General features: G+C 33.7%; 1 long non-coding RNA gene across 1 annotated transcript in view; it reads left to right on the forward strand.

Moving 5' to 3' along the window:
* LOC118143057 (uncharacterized) overlaps positions 1–22450 on the forward strand; it is a 56459-nt gene that overhangs the window by 32839 nt on the left and 1170 nt on the right. Inside the window, exon 3 of the long non-coding RNA XR_004727139.3 lies at positions 18284–18372. This is a non-coding gene — a long non-coding RNA (uncharacterized LOC118143057). The remainder of the gene's footprint in view (positions 1–18283; positions 18373–22450) is intronic.

The raw sequence follows: 22450 nt of genomic DNA on the forward strand, positions 1-22450 counted from the left end.
TTTATTTTGACATGTTTAGTTGTAGGTTTCTTTATGTTTGTTCTGTGTGAAGTTCACTTAATAACCTGGGCATGTGGATTTATGCTTTTCATCAAATTTGGAGAAAACAGCAGAAAATTGTTATTAAAATAACTTTTGTGTTTCCCCTTTTTTTCTGAAACTCCAGTTGCACATTTGTTATATTGCAAGGTTTGTCTCATAGGTCTATAAATCTCTATGCATTAGTCTGTTTACTAACTGCTATAAAGAAATACTGAGAGTGGGTAATTTGAAAAGGAAAGAGGTTTCATTGACTCAGAGTTCTACATGGCTTGGGAGGCCTCAGGAAGCTTACAATCATGGTAGAAGGTGAATGGGAAGCAAGGCTCCTTCTTTACGAGGTGGCAGAAGGGAGAATGAATGCAGGAGGAACTACCACATACTTATAAAACCATCAGATCTCATGATAACTCACTATCAAAAAAATAAAAAACAGGGAGAGACCAGGTGGAGATAATTAAAGCAAGGGCAGTGTCCTCTTGTTTTTTTTTTTCAAAAAGCGTCAAACTTTTCCACATCTTCCTATCTTCTGAGCCCTCTAAACTCTCTCAACCTCTGACTGTTACCCAGTTTCAAAGTCGATTTCACATTTTCAAGTATCTTGATAGTATCACCCCACTATCTGCAGTACAAGTTTACAGTATTAGTCCATTCTCTCACTGCTATAAAGAGATACTTAAGACTGGGTAATTTATAAAAGAAAGAGGTTTAACTGACTCAGTTTTGTATGGCTGAGGAGGCCTCAGGAAACTTATAATCATGGAGGAAGGCAATGGGGAAGCAGCCAACTTCATCACAAGGCGACAGCAGGGAGAATGAATGCAGGAGGAACTATCACACACTCATAAAATCATCAGACCTCATGACAAGTCACTCACTATCACAAGGACAGAATGTGGGAGACCACCCCTGTGATTCATTTACCTCCACCTGGTCGCTCCCTTGACAGGTGGGGTGTATGGGGATTACAATTCAAGGTGAGATTTCACTCTGCCTACTGTTTTTTTCTTTAGGTCTCTAACTTTATGTTTCATAGCTTCTATTTCTCTTCACTGATTTGCCTACTCATAATGTCCTTTACACAGATTTTTGTTTGGTGCCCACTAGGAAGATTACAGAAAAAGGGTAAGACTGGCGATGGAGCCTTTCACTGGGGAAGAAAAAGAAGTGAAAAAGGCGGCCAGGTGCGGTGGCTCAAGCCTGTAATCCCAGCACTTTGGGAGGCCGAGGCGGGTGGATCACGAGGTCAACAGATCGATACCATCCTCGTCAACATGGTGAAACCCCGTCTCTACTAAAAATACAAAAAATTAGCTGGGCATGGTGGTGCGTGCCTGTAATCCCAGCTACTCAGGAGGCTGAGGCAGGAGAATTGCCTGAACCCAGGAGGTGGAGGAACGGTGAGCCAAGATCGTGCCATTGCACTCCAGCCTGAGTAACAAGAGCAAAACTCCGTCTCAAAAAAAAAAAAAAAAAAAAAAAGAAGGCACCTTAGGATATCAAAGAAGTGAAAAAGGCTAGATTTTTCATAAAGCCAATTTATTCTATAAGTTTTTGTTTTGTGATATAGTAATATAATATATGATAGAAATTTTAAAAATTGAGATTAAATGCTATTTTATGGGAAACATTGAATCTGCTATTATAGGAATGTGAATGATCCAGTATAGAAGAAGAATGTGAAAGTCATAAAGAAAATAAAATAAGTTCTAACATAAACAATGTCTTGGAGTAGATGATTAGGGAAATCAGAGTATTATAAAAATACCCATTTATTCATAGAAGGATTATCTCATAAAGCAAGATTGCTAATGAATTAAAGTTATGGTCCAGAGATTCTGGACTAGAAAATTTATATTTAGTTAAAATATATGCATTTTGGGCAGTTCTAAAGTCATTCAGCTCAAGATAATATGTAGGCTTGGAGGTAATAAAAACTTCTTCAGGGGCACTTTTAGTAGGCAGGTCAATCAAATATGTTAGTTTTGGAAAAGCAATATTTCATAAGAAGGGTTAAGAGTTAATGGGCAGGAGATAAGAACCTTGAGGTAACTGATTTCTACAGAGACTGAATTGATTGTGGTAACCAGCATGAAGTTATGAGAGTCTTCTTATTTTCTCATGATACAATATATAGAAAGTTTGGTCTATTAGTTTTAGATATTTGTTTCATTTTCCCAACAACTTTTTCAGTTGCCTCCTACCCAAGCCATTCCTTATATGCTCTAAAAACATTTGCAACTCATTTGAGATGATCAGTTTGAGAAGACTGTAAAGTTACCTATTAAAGATTGTCAAACACAGGCCTCTGAGAGAACTACAGAAATCATGGCCCTCATGTTAACCACATCTCAGAGTTTAAAGTGTGTGGTGTCTATAACCTAAACAACGATTTATTCTCTGTAGGAAACAACTTGACTTCCATGTGAAGAGAAGTCCTAAAACTGGCTTTTTATTCCTATAATTATATAGGAAATACTCTACCCTCTTTATATGTCAGAGTTTCACTTAATCTAATTAAAGAAAAAGTCTTTCTCAGGGAGAAAAGATAGTGAAATACAGAATATCTTACACACCATATATTTAATAAATTTTGTTTTTTTGTTTCATTTTGTTTTGTTTTTTAACAGCAGGAAAAAATACAGGCCTTTATTTCACCTTATTGACATTTTATCAAATCCATTTTGGCTTTTTCAGAAGTATGAGTGGAGTATAGATGGATATATAGAATTGTAAATCCCTCTCTATCACACACAAACACATACACATATGGACAGCAAAATATGATTTACACATTGAAAACTTCAAAATTATTTCATTCACTTTTGCATTATGAGGCCACGGGTAGTTCTTGGGATTTACTAATGTGGTTTTCAATAAGTGTTTGTTCTTTAAAATAAAATAGTTACCATTTCAAAATTCTAGTTTAAACCTAAAATATTTAAGGCCATGATTTCCCAATGCCTTTTTATGTTGAGGTTTAAATAAATTTACACATATACAAAATTTGAAGGAAAGTTACCTTTTCTAGTTTCTTCTCTATTTTGGATTATATAAACAGAAATTTACATGAAAACTCTAAAATATTAGATTCTTTTTTCTGTGAAAGAGGAGCTTATTAGTCATAGAATGCTTAATTTGTGAAGTAACCTGTGGAAAATAACATCAATCTATGAGAACAGAAGAGGCTCCTTTTTTAATATTCTTAGTGTGGTTATTCAGTGAATCAAGTTAAAAAGCGCCATTAATCTCAGAAAATACTTTAGATATTTCAATCTAGCTTTAACTGTGGGAATATTGCAAACAAAACAAATAGTATACAATTAAAGAACATTTATATGTTAACTGATCATCTTGAATGGCTTTTTCAAAGTCAGTTTAATTGACTATGCAGTACTGGAAGGGAGTAATTGAAATAAAGAGTGAGAATTGCAAATCTTTAATTATCTTCTGATAATAACGATTACAGTGTGTGTAATCTTAAGTCAGTAACATTTAATTTAGATTATTTCATTCAAACAATCTTCACCAAGTCTACCTTTAAAAAATAATGAAGCAGCTTTCCTTTTTTTCCCAAAGGCACACTATGCAGAATTTACTTATCAAGGCAAGATTATAACTTGTAAAGCCCTATGATTAAAAATACTAATAATTATATAAATGTGTGAGGTTTTCTTGACATGTGATATACCATACAAATTATGTGGACAATTTTCTTTGTTTGATAGTTACATAAAATAAAAACCTTAAAATTTTTAAACTGTGTAAATTTAAGGTGCACAACATGATGTTTTGATATATTAATATCTATATGTAGTAAGTGATTACTACAACCAAATTAACCTATCTATCATTTCACAGTTGTCTTTCTTTTCCTTCTTTTCTTTTTTATTTGCTGATGAACATAGCTGAAATACACTGTTTTACCAAATATTCATTATACTTCTCATGAGGAACACTTAGCTTGCTTTCATATCTTGCCTATTGTGAATAATGCTGCAATAAACACGAGAGTGCAGATATCTTTACCAGGTAATGATTTTATTTCCTTCTGATATAACTGAAGAGAAATTACCAGCTCATAGGGTTGTTGTATTTTAATTTATTTAGGGGACTCCATACTGTTTTCCTTAGTGTCTGCACCAATTTACATTTTCACCCACCAGGTACAGGCATTCCCTTTTTCACATCCTCACCAACATTCTCTTGCCTTTTTGATAATAGTCATCCTAACAAGTGTGAAGGGATAACTCCTTGTGGTTTTGATTTGCATCTTCCTAATGATTAGTGATTACCTTTTCATATACTTGTGAATATTTACATATTTTGGGGAGCCTAGGTCTATTTGAGTTCCCAGCATATTTTTAATTGCTTTTCTTTTTTTAATTTTTTGACTATTAAGTTTTGAGAGTTTCTTATAGACTTTGGATATTAATCCATTATATTATATATGTTTCACAAATATTTTTTCCTAATCCAGAAACTGTCTTCTAGTTTTGCAGATTGTTTCCTGTGCAGTGCAGAGCATTTTAATTTTATGTTTTCCCACGTGTGTATTTTTGTATTTGTGGTTTAGCATTTTGGTGTGCTATCAAAAAAATAATTGCCAAGTTGAATGTCAAGGAGTTTTTCCTCTATGTTTCCTTTTGGAGTTTTATAGTTTCAGGTTTTACATTTAGATTTTAAATATGATAGTTAATTTTTGAATTTAGTGTAATGTTACAGCCTAATTTTATTATTTTGCATGTGGATATTCAGTTTTCCCACACCATTCATTGACAAGACTATTCTTTTCCCACTGTGCGTTCTTGAGGCACTTGTCAAAAAGAAGTTAACTGCATATGCTGAGGTTTAATATTTGTTTTTTCTCTATTCCAGTGAACTATGTATCTGTTCTTATGCCAGTATTATACTGTCTGAATTACTATAACTTTGAGATCGATTTTGAAATTAGGCACTATGGTGTTTCCAGCTTATGTTTATTTTGCTCAAGAATGTTTTGGCTGCTCAGAGTCTTTTGTGTTTCCATATAAAGTTTAGAAATTTTTTCTATTTCTGTGAAAAATGCCCTTGAAACTTTAATAGGAATTGTGTTGAATCTGCAGATTGCTTTGGGTAGTATAGATATTTCAACAATATTGGTCCTTCTAATGTGGAAGTTCAGTCAGCGTGGTGGCAAAAGTGTTAAGGGAAAAATATTAGAGAAAGTTATAGAATATAGTTACAAACCTTCTCAGAAGGTGGAGAAGTTTGCATAGTTTCAGTAGAAGTTTCAGCTGAAGGCAGCCTAATCCCATTCACCTTTAGTCGATAATGAAAAGCAAATAAGTAGGAAATGTGGGGGAGTTTATCGGAATAACTTGTTTACTCATGTAGCCCTATAATTAACCTTTAGTCTTTCATTGACTGTATGGCTGTCTCTGCGGGAGGATGACCAGATTTATCACCTGCAAATGTTTTGCTTTAGGCCTAGAACCTGGCCTTTAATCTTTACCCTATAGTGGTGTTGACTCAAAGCCTTTGTCATTTAATGTGTGCTGAATAAAGGCCGGCAAAGCCAGGGAGTCCAGGCCAGCAGCTGCTATCTCTTTACAGCACTCTCCTTGAGTATCTGTGAGTGGCCACAGACATTCCTAGCCTGCTTGTTCACTGTATTCTGTGTTTGTGTGAATGTCATCATCTGTTGTGCAGCTTGGATCTGACCCCAGCATTGCAATTCATGAATATGGGATATCTTTTCATTTATTTGTGTTTATTTCATCAATGTCAGTGTATAGATCTTTCACCTCTTTTGTTAAAATATATTGTGAATTATTGTATTTTATTTTGTAGGTATTGCCAATAGGATTGTATTCTTAACTCAATTTTTGAATTGTTGGTGTATAGAGATTCTACTGATTTTTGTATGTTGATATTGTATACTGAAATTTTACTGAATTTATTGTTAGTTCTACAATTTTGGTAGAGTCTTTAGAGTTTCTATATGTAAAATCATGTCCTCTGCAAACAGAGATAATTTCACTTCTTCCTTTTCAATGTGGATGCCTTCTATTTCTTTCTGTTTCATAATTATTCTGTCTAGGATTTCCAGTACTATGATGAATAAGTGGTGAGAATAGGTGTGATTGTTTTGTTCTTGATCTTAGAAGAAAAGCTCTAAGCTTTCCACCATTCAGTATAATGTTAGTTGTGAGCTTTTGTTATGTTGAGGTATAGTCCTTCTCTTCCTAATATGTTGAGAGTTTTTAATTATGAAATTATCTTGAGTATTGTAAAACACTTTCTCTGCCACAATTGTGGTGATCATATGCTTCTTCTCCCCTTCATTCTGTAAGATTTTCTTTTATAGAATATTTTTTATTATTAATTCAAATTCTTTACTTGTGATTTGTGTGAAAATTATTTTATTTCTTCATGACATGATATAGGTAGATTGTTTCTAGAATTTTTTACCATTGTGTAAATTATCTAGTTTTTGCCATATGATTATTCATGTTTCTTTTGATTCTTTGTACACCTGTGGCATCAGTTATAATACATCTTCTTTCATTTATAATTTTATTTGAATCTTTTCTCTTTTTTCTTAGTCTTAGCTAAATGTTTGTTGATTTTGTTTATCTTTCCCAAATCATAATTATTCTATTGATTTTTGCTATTGTCTGTTGTTTCCTAGTCTATTTATAACAAGAAAATGTACTTCTTAGGATCAGTTTTTTGCTGTTTAGTAAAAGAAAATACCTAGAAAAATTTAGCTTATTAGGTACAGAATTAATGCCAAATTGTATTACTAGTTAACAGTGTTTTAACATCAAACATAATTCTGTCTTATGCAACTTATGTAAACACAAAACTTAGCATCATAAGCAGTTAACAGTTTTCTTAAGTTATTCCAATTTATGAGGGATCAATAATTATAACACAATGACCTTAGAAATCCTCTTATTTATAAGCATTAGAAAATAACAGTTTGACACAAAGGCAGGAATCTTATAGAAGTATTTTTTATTAGTTCAGATTATAGGCACATAATGTACCTAAGAACTGAAAGAAAATCAAAAATGTATTCATTATTATGGAAGATATTCAGCTAAACAATAATAAGAAAGAGGTTATTGCATATTATCTTCTGTAAAGGTATTTTATATTGAGTAGCTTATATTGAGTACTTATATTGAGTAGCTTTTGATAAGTATGAAATAATGAAAACATACAATTTATATGCAGAAGTGACCAAATAGAAGGTGATATGGCTGTAGCAAATAAATATAAATATTTTTCTGTGCTCTGCAAAATAAAAGACCAAGGAAAAGCCTGAGGATAATATATTTTGTCCTTTGGTGTATACTTTTCAGTTCACTACATTAATTCTAGAGAAATGATGATAGAAAATATAGATGACTAAGCTTTTTTTTAGAAAAATAAAGACCACTATAATACATATTAAATCTTAACTAGATAGGCAACTATCTTAGCGTAAATAGCTAAAATATTTTGTAAGCTATTGCTTTGTAACATCTGACCAACTTTTTTTAATCTCAGAAATGTTGTATGAGGAAATAAATCATAATAATTTATGATTATTATGATAATTATAATATGATGATTAATAAACTAATATATAATAATACTATAACAATACTCCTATTTCAGTAGACTCTTTAAAATAACTTAAAGTTTAAAAATATTTAAAATAGCTAATAAATTTGCCTATAAATGGATTATCCTGTTCATAGCACATCTAATAAAACAGAGTTCTATATTCTTAGCATTATTAGGTTAGAATAAATAAAATTTTGCTAATTATATCAATTATATACTATTTGGAAAGTTAAGATGTATGCTTAATTTTTTTCTTCATATTTTAAAAATCTATGATTGCATCTATTTAATTCATGCATTAAATATAATTTTCTTTCATCATAGTTAAAATATTTGTATTATAAAAAATTATACTTATAAAGGATTTCATATTTAATGAGTACAACTATATGTCAAATTAAAAACATTAAATCCAATACTTAAGACCCACATTGTCTAACTAAAAGTGAAAATAGCAATGAGATAACACTATATAACAATTACAATGACTTAAGTTGAAAAGAGTGACCATAGCAAGTGTTGCCAAAGATGTGGAAAAACTGAAACTCTCACATACCACCAAGAAATGTAATATGATATAATCTCTTTGGTTAACAGCTTAGCTGTTTCTTAAAACAATAAACACATACCTGCAATATGGTACAGCCATTCATCTCAGTGGTATTTATCTAAAACAATAAATGCATATAGCCACATAAGTCTTGTACATGAATGCTCATAACCGTTTTGTTTAGTTCCAAACTGCAAATTACTCCATGTTTATTGACAGATGAATGGACAAACTGTGGCATATCTATATTATTGAATTCAAGTCAGCAATAAAAATTAACCGTTAATGAACTATTTATACATGTCACAATGTATATTTATTTTTAAAAGTTTTTTTTGAATGAAAGTTATCAGAAAAAATACACAGGTCAGGAACAGTGTCACACAACTATAATTCCAGCACTATGAGAGGACAATGAAGGCAGATTGCTCTGGGGTTCACAGCTTTAAGCTGTAGGGTACATGGGTTCAAGACCAACTTGGGCAACATAGCGAAACACCTTCTCTACCAAAAAAATAAAACAAAACAAAACTAGCAGGGCATGGTCCCAGACACTCTGGAGGCTGAGATGGGAGAAACATTGAGCCTGGGAGGTTGAGGCTGTAGTAAGCCGTGATGGTGCCACTATACTCCAGCCTAGGTGACACATACATACTGTGTGTTTTTATTTGTTAGAAATTCCAATAAATACAAATTAATCTATAGCAATAGAAAGCACATCTGTAGTTTCCTGGGGATGAAGGATGGGTAAGAAAGGGAGAATTAAAAAGGGGAACAAGAAATCTTTTGGGTAGATGACCATTTTCTTAATTGACATGATGATTTTATAAGTAGATATGTGTATCAAGACAAATTAAATTAGAAACTCCAAATAGGTGCAGTTTACTGTATGTTAATTATAGCTCAATAAAGCTGTTTAAAATCCCTTATTTTCCACATGAATTTTATGTATTATAGTTGTCATAGAGTTTTTATCTACAATGGGGTCTTTTTCAAATTTTTTTTTATTCAATTGCTAATTCTGTAAATTAAACATATCTCAACATAACATTGGTTTTATTATGTTATAATAAAAACAAGTAGAGGGCCGGGCGCAGTGGCTCAAGCCTGTAATCCCATCACTTTGGGAGGCCGAGGCAGGTGGATCACGAGGTCGAGAGTTCGAGACCATCCTGGTCAACGTGGTGAAACCCCGTCTCTACTAAAAATACAAAAAATTAGCTGGGCATGGTGGCGCATGCCTGTAATCCCAGCTACTTGGGAGGCTGAGACAGGAGAATTGCCTGAACCCAGGAGGCGGAGGTTGCAGTGAGCTGAGATCGTGCCATTGCACTCCAGCCTGGGTAACAAGAGCGAAACTCCGTCTCAAAAAAAAAAAAAAAAAAAAAAAAAAACAAGTAGGTGGCTGATTCAGGATGACTAAGATATCTTGGGCTTCAGAGAGTACACTTTTCTAACAGGATAATTTCCTTAATCAGGGAGATTTATTATGTCATTATGACTGTAGATATTCCTAGAACCCATGACCCATAAATATACAAAACACTATCATCCCATGGCCATCCTCTACTGAGACCGTTCCCATATTGCATGTAGTCTATCTATACTCATTCTAAGCACTGGGATAAAAAGAATTTAAGAAGTTGTGGTGGGATAACTATTTTTGTCCATTTTAAAGTTTTATATAACAATTTCACCATTATATGTGCAACAAATAGAGCTAGTAGTGTTTGTTGGAAACTAATCTCACAATAGTTTGTGAGATTCATTTTTTTTGTATTGATAGTTCATTCATTTGCACTGTTGTATAATATCTCATGTATACTATTCATTTTTTTATTGTGATTGGAATTCATATTTCATGTAATTCACCTTTAAATATAGGGCTACTTTAAAAATCATTTTACCTATATTTTAATGAACATACATACACTTTTCTGTTAGAAATTGAATTGATCATGTTCAATTTCTCTCTTTTTAGAAAACACAGAAACTTTTGCTTATTCTCGTAGTGCCTCTATGTTTATAATTCTCTTTCCCACATTGTCTATCTTTTCTTTCTTTCTCTACCTCCTTAGACATACATGTATTCACAGGTTTTCCAGTTTACTGATTTATTCCTTCTATGTATTTACAATATGAAATCCATTTATGAAATTTTAGTTTCATTTATTGAAATTTAAATACTGACATTTCTATCTGAATATTTTAAAATCAATTTTTGTTTTCTGGCAATATTCCTGCTTTTTTACTTTATATTTCTGTATATAAATACAGGAATATAATACAAGGAAACGCAATGGTGTTTCCTTGACATACTTACTTTTTTTTTTTAATTGAAGGCCAAGAACTATGTAATGACAGATCATTTATTTATTTTTTGAGACGCAGTGTTGCCCTTGTTACCCAGGCTGGAGCGCAATGGCACAATCTTGGCTCACCGCAACCTCCAGTTTACTGGCAAATATTGGACATGGTTGGGTGGGCTTTATTAGTGAACTATTTTTCTTTAATTCTGCTTGTACTTATCCTTAGGTTATAATTCTTATTCCTAGAGCATATGTCTTAATCTGAGAGTGTAGTTCTTTCATCTGAATACAAACTAGAATGATTTCACAGATAATTCAACTTCTAAGGCCTTGAAATACAACCTATTTTACTTCAACACTGGACAATTGCTGAAACCATATGTGTATGGGTCACTTTAAATCTTTTCTTATGAGTTATCTGTTCAGGTTTTCTCCAGGTTTTCTATCTGTTTTTTAATCTTGCTTCTCACTTTATTTGTGATAGTGTGTTATAATTTAGAGAGATTAACAATTGGTGATGTAGGCTACAAATATTTTACTTCTGTTCTGTCTAATTTAGAGAGATTAACAATTGGTGATGTAGGCTACAAATATTTTACTTCTGTTCTGTCTTTCAGTTCTGTTTGACCTTGTAGCATTTTGTTTGTACAATGCAGAATTTTTTTCAGTGTTATATTATCAATTTTTAAATTATCTCTGTTTTTACTTTCTTTGCTGTCTTTTGTAATAAAAAGAATGTTTTTGTTGAAATGTAGTCTAACTTGTCAGAAAATTATAAGGAAAGTTATAAGTGCCTCTCCATTTTATAGTAATGGATTACATGATGTCCAACCACATTAAACTTTGAACAATGTTTCTATCTCTTTTCTCTGTAGTTTCAGTCTAGAGTTGGCCAAAAGAGTAATTTGTGTGAGATCAGGAGTGTAGAAGTGAAGCAGCGACAATTATGTTCGAAATGTTGTTATGGTTAAATGTGGTAATATAAAGACACAAATCTGCCTAGTGTTCCCGTTTGCCATCTAGTTCTGTTCTGCACCTAGCTCCTCTTTCTGACAGTTTCACCTGTTGACCAATAGGAGGACCAATAAGAGTTTTAAGTCCATCACCAAACAACATACTGTGGCCTTACAGTAGTACAACTTTTATATACACTTTTCACTAGCTCCTCCTCCATGGCTCTTTGGTGGCTGTATGTACTTGACTTCACAAATGGATTGTTTGTGGATCTCTTGCTCTCTAATCTTCCAAATACCTGTTTTAGTTAATGTCTCTTTACCTTTCCCCAAGATTGTTTAAGTTCTAGTTCCTTGCAGTAAATTACTTGTTCATAAATCATAACGGTTTTGCCTCCTTGATTGAATTTTGGTTGATACAGTTATTACTTTCAGGAGTAAGATGCTAGAGTTGCACAAATTTAAAATATGTCCATGGACATTGGGACCAGGTAGTGTTTGCAGGATGGAAGCATAGCAAAGAAACTATGAGTGGAAGCTGAAATTATGAGTGAATTTTGGGAGAATGACAAACAAATTGCTATTGAAGTCTGGAGAAAAGATGCTTTGTAATATAAAATTGTGAAGTCTACTGTTACCTGTGGAGTGCTGAAAATATACCCAATAATTTTTTTTATACTTTAGGTTCTGGGGTACGTGTGCATAACTTGCAGGATTGTTGCATAGGTACATACATGCCATGGTGGTTTGCTGCCTCCATCCCCTTATCACCTACATCAGGCATTTCTTCCCACTCCCACTATCTCTCCTTTAGACCACCACCCCCTACAGACCCCAGTGTATAATGTTCCCCTCCCTGTGTCCCTGTGGTCTCATTGTTCAGCACTCACCTATGAGTGAGAGCATGCAGTATTGGGTTTTCTGTTCTTGTGTCAGTTTGCTGAGAATGATAGTTTCCAAATTCAACCAAGTCCCTGCAAAGGACATGAACTCATCCTTTTTTATGGCTGCAAAGTATTCCATGGTGCATATGTGCCACATTTTCTTTATGCACTCTATCATTAATGAGCATTTGGTTGGTTCCAGACCTTTGCTATTGTAAACAGTGCCAAAATGGACATATATGTGCATGTGTCTTTATAATAGAATGATTTATAATCCTTTAGGTATATATGTGTTCCTATTTCTCCACATCCTCTCCAGTATGTTGTCTCCTGATTTTTTAATGATTGCCATTCTAACTGGTGTGAGATAGTACCTCAATGTGGTTTTGATTTGCATCTCTCTAACGACCAGTGATGATAAGCATTATTTTCATATGTCTGCTGGCCACATAAATGTCTTCATTTGAAAAGTGTCTGTTCATATCCTTTGCCCACTTTTTGATGAGGTTGTTTGTTTTTTCTTGTAAATCTGCTTTAGTTCTTTGTAGATTCTGGATATTAGCCACTGGTCAGATGGGTAGCTTGCAAACATTTTTTGTCATTCTGTTGGTTGCTGGTTCACGCTAATGATTGTTTCTTTTGCTGTGCAGAAGCTCTTAAGTTTAATTAGATCCCATTTGTCTATTTTGGCTTTTGTTGCCATTGCTTTTGGTGTTTTAGTCATAAAGTTCTTGCCTATGCCTATGTCCTGAATGGTGTTGCCTAGGTTTTCTTCTAGGGTTTTTATGGTGTTAGGTCTTATGTTTAAATATTTTTTTAGTGTTGCTAAAGAGATTCTCAGACAGAGTGCTGAAATGTCATTTATTTATTTCAGTCACCTGTTGTATACAGGGTAAAAGTGAACTAAAAAGAAAATATTTCTGTTTCTAAGTAGATTTTAGAGGAACTATAGATGATGCAGGAATTATGTCCACCTAGCCAAATAATTTTGAAGTTAAAAATGAACTCAGGAAAATAATGAAATCCAGGGCATTTTCAGTATCTCACATAACACATTGGTGAAAATTAAATATATAATATACATGCATAAATATATGTTAAATATATATTCATGTCAACATGTTCACTAGCAAAGGCTGTAGAAGCAGACAATATCAGACATTGTTGCTAACAATGCAAACTGATGCAAGTCTTCTGGAAGTAAATTTGACATTATCTTATAAAATTGCATTTTCACTGAATTTTGACTGAGCTGCTCCATATCTATGTATTATCTGGAATGTTTTTCAGCAATATGCACACATATCCATCCCCAGTTATTCATTACAGCATTGTACTGTTGCAAAATTATTTGGAACAACACAAATACCCATACGTAGAAGAACAGTCAAAGTATGATAAAGCCATAAAGTAGAATTATTTGCAACTATAAAACACAATAAAAATGATCCCTACAAACTAACCTGAAGTAAAACCCACAACACATGTTTCAGTGCAAAAAGGAAAAAGCAAATTAGAAGAGTAACAAAAGCGTGTTCCCTTCATTTAACAAAGAGGAAATAGGAGCAGCTGCATGTATTTACCCAGTCAGGAAAATGAACAAAAAGCAAACAAACAAATCAGAAGGAATTAGAAAGAGCTACTAAGTTTGACTGTCTGCAGGGTTTGGGTGGTAATGAGTAAATGTAGATAGAAGAGAAAGCATTATGGAGGAGTCATACTCCTCTGAATAAACCTTTCTGTAAAGTCCTGACTTTTAGATCCATACCTAATTATTCACATACTGAAAAATATATGCATAATTAAAAATTATCAAAATGTTAATAAAACTCAAAATGGAGTTCAGGGAGCAATTAATAAGACTTGCTGTATTAGAAGTGAAAATCATAATTACACTTCAGCAGAAGGGGATGGTGATGAAAATAGCATTTGACTATATAACCTAAAGCTACAGACAAACATATATGAACAGTGTACTTTGGTTAGTGAATTCGTTTTATTTAGAGATGTTGGTGAGCAATTCTGAAATTAATATACATATTCCAGTAATGAGCAATTAAGTAAATATACTGTGGATAATGAAAGCTAGATCTCTCACTGTCAGAAAAATATAGTATATAGAAAAGGAGAAAGGATAGGATGAATCTTGTGATGCTGGATTCAAATCAGAGGAAATAGATGAATAGATATAAAAGCAGATAGAAAAGATATAAATTTGGGCACTTATTTGTGGATATATGTGTGTGTGTGTAAATATATATTATAGATAGATGGATACTTACCTATTTTTTCAGTTCTGTCCTCTGAGAGAGCCAGAAAATAATGAATTCCCAGCAATAGCATGTTTAGAAGATATTTGTTTTCAAATATCACTGTCCAATTTTTAAAAAGGATTTTTAGATACATGACTGATACCAGGACTGAGGCAAGCAATGTACAAGATAAGACTGGAATGCTTGTGGAGTCATAAAGCAACAACAACAATGACAAAGTTAGGGTGATGTCAAGAGAAATCGGGAGAAAACAGAAACAAATGATCCCAATTGGCAATTATGGGATATTTTGAGAAGCAATATTAATAATAGTAGTAAAGAAATATATCTGCAAAAAAATAAGTAGTTGTGATTTGATTTTAGCAAAAATAAACAATAGAATATAAAAAATAATGCAGTTACATGGAAAGGCCTTCTTTAGCAGCATTCCAATAAATAATAAATGCAGGTTAAATGATGCAACACAATACTATCATTGCTATACCCCAGTAGAATGTTACAGTAGCTAGCTAGTCAGACATAAACAGGGCAGGAGAAACCTACCCCTAGCCTTGCAACCAGGAGTGTCAGGGATCATCAGGAGATGATCAGGAAATTAATAATTAGTTGCAGCCAGCTCCAGGGAAAGACAACTTCTTTACAAAGAGAAAAAAACCTGACTGCTAATCGATAGCTTCTTGATAAGATTTCAGGAGTTGGCTGAGTAAGCTCATGCTAAGAGGATAATGGCAGAGTTTAACTGGTATATGATCTCCTAGGGACATGTGGCTGGTGAGGAAAGAAGCCTCAAGTGAGCATGTGTACAAGTCCAGTACTCACATTGTTCACTCTCCCCTCCCAGATGCTATCAGGCCACTGCAAGTGTGAACAGCTTACCTCAAGGGAAGAATCAAGAGTGAAGGGACACAAGAACCTAGAAGTATGCCAACATATTAAAATCCCAAGTCAAAGGAACAAATCACCCATTTGTCTAACAAGTTTCCCGCTTGGCCATCTTCCAAGTGTATTTTCCTTTCTTTCATTTCTGCTCTAAAGCTTTTTAATAAGTTTTCACTTATGCTCTAAAACTTCTCTCAGTCTTTTTTCTGCCTTATGCTCCTCTCTTGAATTTTTTCTTCTGAGGAGGCCAGAATTGAAGTTGCTGCAGACCCATATAGATTCGTTGCCAGTGACAGGACACTTGCTGGTAGCATGGCCTCTGGCTTCTCACAGAAGGAGGAATCCCAGAAAGAGAGAAAAGCAGAAACGTCAATGACTTTGATTATCTGCCTGTTATGGTCTGTATGTCTGTGGCCTGAACATTTCTTTGTTCAAACCAAAACACCACGGTGATTGTATTAGAAGGTGTCATCCTTGGAAAATGATTAGGTTGTGAAACCGCTGCGCTAGTGAATGGGATTAATGTCTTTATAAAAGAGACCCCAAAGAGCTGCCTTGCTCTTTTGCTACGTGAGAACACATAGAAAGAAGGCTAACTGAAGCAAAGAGTGAGCACTTACCAGACATAATCTGCTGGCTTTTCAGGAGCAAAACTGGGAATCTTGGAATTTCCAGACCCCAGACTGTGGGCAAAAAAAAAAAAAAAAAAAAAATCACTTGTTTCTAAATGACCCAGTGTAAGGCATCTTGCTATAGAAACAGGAACAGAGTAAGACACTGTACTTTGAATTCACCCTCAATCATTTCGACCACATTTCACATAAGTGACCCACAAAGTAGAACCAGTGCTCAGTGAAGAGGGAAGTAAGTTACACCTCCTAAAAAAAGAAATAACAATGAATATGTGGGTGTATTTTTAAATCAATGCTTTATTTTATAATTATTTTACATTTTGAGAAAATTTGCAGAGTTCTTATATATCCTTGAACTATTTCCTCCTTTATATCTTGGAATATAATGAATTTTTTTTAGTTCATTTTACTCTGTATTTTTACCTGAAAAATTATTCTAATGGAAAAAATATGGTTAAACACTCTTAATTCCACTTTTATATATAAATTCAAATAAAATGAAATTTATATTTCAAAGAGATAGCTGCACCCCCATGTTCATTGCAGGATTGCCAAGACATAGAATATATATACTATATATATGTGTGTGTGTGTATACACAAAAGCCAAGATATATTCCATATTTGTGTACAAAAGAAGGAGATTCTACCATTTGTGACAAGATGGATGAACCTAGAGGACATTGTACTAAATAAAATAAGCAAGACAAAGAAAGATAAACATGGTATGATCTCACTTACATTTGATATCTTAAAACACTGAACTCATAGAAGCAGAGACTAGAATGTTGGTCACCAGTGGCTGGGGGATAGATGGAATGGGAAGATGTTGGCCAAAGGGCACACATTTTCAGTTATAAGATAAATAAGTACTGGGAATTTATTGTACACATGATGTCTATGATTAATAATACAGTAGTGTTTACTTATAATTTGAAGAAAGGTCGGATTTTAAGTGTCTTCATCTCACACACATATAAGTATGGACAGTGATGAGTGTATTTATGAATTAGATTGTGGTCATCATAGAAAAATATAGACATATATCAAACCATCAGTTGTACACTTTGAATGAATGTACAATATTTGTTTGTCAATTATATCTCAATTAACTTAGAGAAAAAAAGAGAGAAAGGCTAATGTATATAACAATATTAATTAAAATATTGTTAATTGTATATTGGGATGCACTATGGATAAAATAAAGCATTCAATAAATGTGAGTTGATCAGCAAAACATATATTTTTAATAAAAAATAAAGTGCCATTTCTTAAATATTTTTGAGTCAATCCCAGAAGTATTTGTCACAATATTTGCGTTTTTAAAGGATAACTATAAAAAAAAAATAATTATGAGAAAAAGAATTAAAATGTGAAATAATGTTTTATTGGCTCAAATTAAAAATAATTTATAACACTAAAGAGAAGATAAGTTATTTCTGCTATTACAACACTGGAAACTCTAGTAGGATTGCCAAGTTCAAAAGAGAGGCAGTGGCTTTAGTAACATGGCACTTACAAAGACTGCAATTGCCTATTGCCCACCAGTAGGTGGCCAAATCAGCAGATATATTGAACTACAGTTTTAGAAGGTGAACCACCTGAGACCTTGCTTGACAAGAGATGAAACTATGAGGGCAGGGATTTTAGTACATAGAAATCTAGCTCACCAATTAATTTCATTACCATTTTGATTGTTACACATATTTTTGATTAACCTTGCCCAAGCTGGGGACACTGAAGAAACAAGGATTTTAAATCATGAGACAACATTGTGGTTATTTTCTAATATGTACAACTGCATATATGGAGTGGAAGTTGTCCTCTCTCTCTCTCTCTCTCTCTCTCTCTCTCTCTCTCTCTCTCTCTTTGAGGCAGGGTCTTATTTCATTGCCCCAGCTAGAGTGCAAGCCTTGACTTTCCAGGCTCACGTGACCCTCCCACCTCAGCTTCCCTACCACAGGTGTATACAACCACAGCAGATTAATTTTAAAAAAAAGTTTATCAGAGACAGAGCCTCATTATGTTGCCCAGGCTAGTAGTGTTCTCTTTACGTGTCTAGACTTTATTATTTAATTTAAACATGAGAGTCTAAAATTAAAAAATATATATATAAATTTTAACTACTGAAATTCTCTTTTTTTCTCTCTTTTTTTTTAATTACAGTCAGATCACACCTCCCCTTTTACAGATAACATTGCTTGAAGGAAGACAGAACTATGCTACTCAAGAATCATGACGAACAGATCATATAGGTATATTACAGTTGAACATTCCCAAAATCTTTATCTCTGACTAAGAAGATCCAAGTTCCTAACTGAGATTTTGGTTTCTCCCTTTTTTTATCTTTGCCTAAGGATATAAATAAACACAATACAAACTCACTTTTCTTTCCACAAAAAAGTTCTAATACGGAGTCAGTAAAAAGAAAAATTTTCACTGTGGGCTCATTTGCTGATTTGAATGTTAGTGTAAGGAATGAAAGAATGTTAAAATTAGAATTCCAAATTGAAAATTTACATAAGATTACTTAAATATCATGCAAGGATTACTAAGTTAGTTTTCCAAGAACACAAACATAACAAAACATAATGTAATGCAATATTCTTTTTTGGAAATGTCATTGTATTCAAATTGTAGAATAATCATTTTGATTCTCAGTTAATTCATTCAAAAGCACTTTACATTCTTTCTGGCCTGGGCACTGGGTCTTCCTTATTTGTATGTAGTATCACATATACTGTGTTTTGAATGAAAGGTACTGACATAATTTAAATGTTGACTATTTTCTCACTGTATCATTTTCTTTTCTGTGGATCCTTTGAGATGTAAATTTAGCATTTTGATCTATTATTGGACAAGCTTGTCTCCTTTATTCAGTCAGTCTTATTGAAAATAAGAACCTACATAAATTATAGACTTGCTCTTACTTGTTTGTTAACATCTTATATAATTAAAAAAATTTTTTTATTTTAACTAGATGAGTTACTTTTTTTAGGTAACTAATCTTCAAAACAAAGAGGGACACAATGTACCAGAATATCTGGGACACATTTAAAGTAATGTCTAGAGGGAAATTTGTAGCACTAAATGCCAACATGAGAAGTGAGAAAAGATCTAAAATCAACTCAATTGTCACAACTAAAACAACTAGAGGAGCAAGATCAAACAAATTCAAAAGCTAGCAGAAGACAAGGAATAACCAAGATCAGAGCAGAACTGAAGAAGTTGGAGTCACAAAAATCCCTTCAAAAAGTCAATCAATCTAGGAGCTAGTTTTCTGAAAAGATCAACAAAATATATAGACTGCTGGCCAGACTAATAAAAAAGAAAAGAGAGAAGAATTGAATAGATGCAATAAAAAAATGATAAAGGGGATATTACCACTGATTCCATGGAAATACAAACCTACCATCAGAGATTACTACAACTCTATACACATGAATCAGTATATTTAGAAAAAATAGATAAATTCCTGGATACTTACACCTTCCCAAGACTAAACCAGGAAGAATGTTGAATCCCTGAATAGACCAATAACAAAGTCTTAAATCAAGGCAGAAATTAATAGCCAGCCAACCAGAAAAAAAATCCATGTCCAGATGGGTTCACAGCCGAATTCTACCAGATATACAAAGAGAAGCTGGTACCATTCCTTCTAAAACTATTCCAAACAATTCAAAAAGAGGAAATCCTCATTAATTCATTTTTTGCGATCAACATTATCCTGATACCAAAACCTGGCAGAGACACAAGTGAAAATAAAAATTTCAGGACAATATTCCTGATGAACATTGATGCAAAAATCTTCAATAAAGTACTGGCAGACTGAATGCAACAGCACATCAGAAAGCTTATCTATTATGATCAAGTAGGCTTCTTCCTGGCGATAGAAGACAGGTTCAACATACACAAATCTATAAACGTGACTCATCATATAAATAGAACCGAAGACAAAAATGACACGATTATATCCATAGATGCAGAGAAGGCCTTTGACAAAATTCAACAGCTCTTTATGCTAAAAACTCTCAATAAACTAGGTATTGATGGAACATATCTCAAAATAATAAAAGCTATTTTCAACAAACCCACAACAATATCATACTGAATGGGCAAAAATTGGAAGTATTCCCTTTGGAAACTGGCACTAGACAAGGGTGTCCTCTCTCATAATTCCTATTTAACATAGTATTGGAAGTTCTATCCAGAACAATCATGCAACAAAAAGAAATAAAGGATATTCAATTATGAAAAGAGGAAGTCAAATTGTCTCTATTTGCAGATGACATGATTGTATATTTAGAAGACCCCGTTGTCTCAACCCAAAATCTCCTTAAGATGATAAGCAACTTCAGCAAAATCTCAGGATACAAAATCAACGTGCAGAAATCACAAGCATTCCTTTACACCAATAATAGACAAATAGAGAGCAAAATTATGAACAAACTCCCATTCACAATTGTTACAAAGAGAATAAAATACCTAGGCATACAACTAACAAAGGACATGAAGGACTTCTTCAAGGAGAACTACAAACCACTTCTCAAGGAAATAAGAGAGGACACAAACAAATGGAAAAACACTCTATGTTCATGGTTAGAAAGAATAAATATTGTGAATATGGTCATACTGCCCAAGTAATTTATAGATTCAATGCTATCCCATCAAGTTACCATTGACCAGAGAACTAGAAAAACCACCTTAAACTTCATTTGGAACCAAAAAAGAGCTGACATAGCCAAGACAATCCTAAACAAAAGGAACAAAGCTGGAGGCATCATGCTACCTGATTTCAACTATTCTACAAGGATACAATAATCAAAGCAGCATGGTACTGGTACCAAAACAGAGATATAGACCAAGGGAACAGAGCAGAGGCCTCAGAAGTAATGCCACACATCTACAACCGTCTGATCTTTGAGAAACCTGACAAAAACCAAGCAATGGGGAAAGGTTTCCCTGTTTAATAAATGGTGTTGGGAAAACTGGCCAGCCATGTGCCAAAAACTGAAACTGAACCCCTTCATTACACCTTCTACAAAATTTACTCAAGATGGATTAAAGATTTGAATATCAGACCTAACACCATAAAAACCCTAGAAGAAAACATAGGCAATACCATTCAGGACATAGGCATAGGCAAGGACTTCGTGACTAAAACACCAAAAGCATTGGCAACAAAAGCCAAAATAGACAAATGGGACCTAATTAAACTTAAGAGCTTCTGCACAGCAAAAGAAACAATCATTAGAGTGAACTGGCAACCAACAGAGCAGGAAAAAAAATGTCAAGTCCCCATCTGACAAAGGGCTAATATCCAGAATCTACAAAGAACTAAAACAAAATTACAAGAAAGATAAAAACCATCAAAAAGTGGGCAAAGGATATGAACAGATACTTTTGAAAAGAAGACATTTATGTGGCCAAGAAAGATTTTAATAAATGTTCATAATCACTGGTCACTTGAGAAATGCAAATCAAAACCACACCGAGCTACCATCTGCAGCCAGTTAGAATGGTGATCATTTAAAAATCTGGAAACAACATGCTGGAGAGGATTGGTGGGAGTGTAAATTCGTTCAACCATTGTGGAAGACAGTGTGGCAATTCCTCAAGGATCTAGAAATAGAAATAACATTTGATTCAGCAATCCCATTACTGAGTATATACCCAAAGGATTATAAATCATTCTATTATAAAGACACATGCACACGTTATGTTCATGGAGGCACTGTTTACAATTGCAAAGACTTGGAAACAATGCAAATGCTGATCAATGATAGACTGGTTAAAGAAAATGTGGCATATATACACCATGCAATACTATGCAGCCATATAAAGCGTGAGTTCATGTCCTTTGCAGGGACATGGATGAAACTGGAAACCATCATTCTCACTCATAAGTGGGTGTTGAACAATGAGAACACATGAACACAGGGAGGGAATCATCACACACTGGTGTCTGTTGGGGGATGGGGGGCTAGGGGAGGGACAGCTGGGTGTGGGGAGATTGGGGAGGAATAATATTAGGTGAAATACTTAATGTAGGTGATTGGTGGATGGAGGCAGCAAACCACCATGGCATGTGTATACCTATGTAACAATCCTGAATGATCTGCACATGTACCCCAGAACTTATAGAATAATATAAAAAAAGGAAGCATGCACCACACTATATGCCTTGAAGTAACTATTTGCCTTCTTGTGTCCAAGAAGCCATTTGTTCTCTTTTGTACAAACAGATGTACCAGTTTCAATCCACCAATCTTTAGTTCTACAACAGATCTCCCTTGATGGAATCATCAATACAAAAAACTAGTCATTATTCTC

Source organism: Callithrix jacchus, chromosome 7 (genome assembly GCF_049354715.1).
Source record: "Callithrix jacchus isolate 240 chromosome 7, calJac240_pri, whole genome shotgun sequence".
Lineage (NCBI taxonomy): Eukaryota > Metazoa > Chordata > Mammalia > Primates > Cebidae > Callithrix > Callithrix jacchus.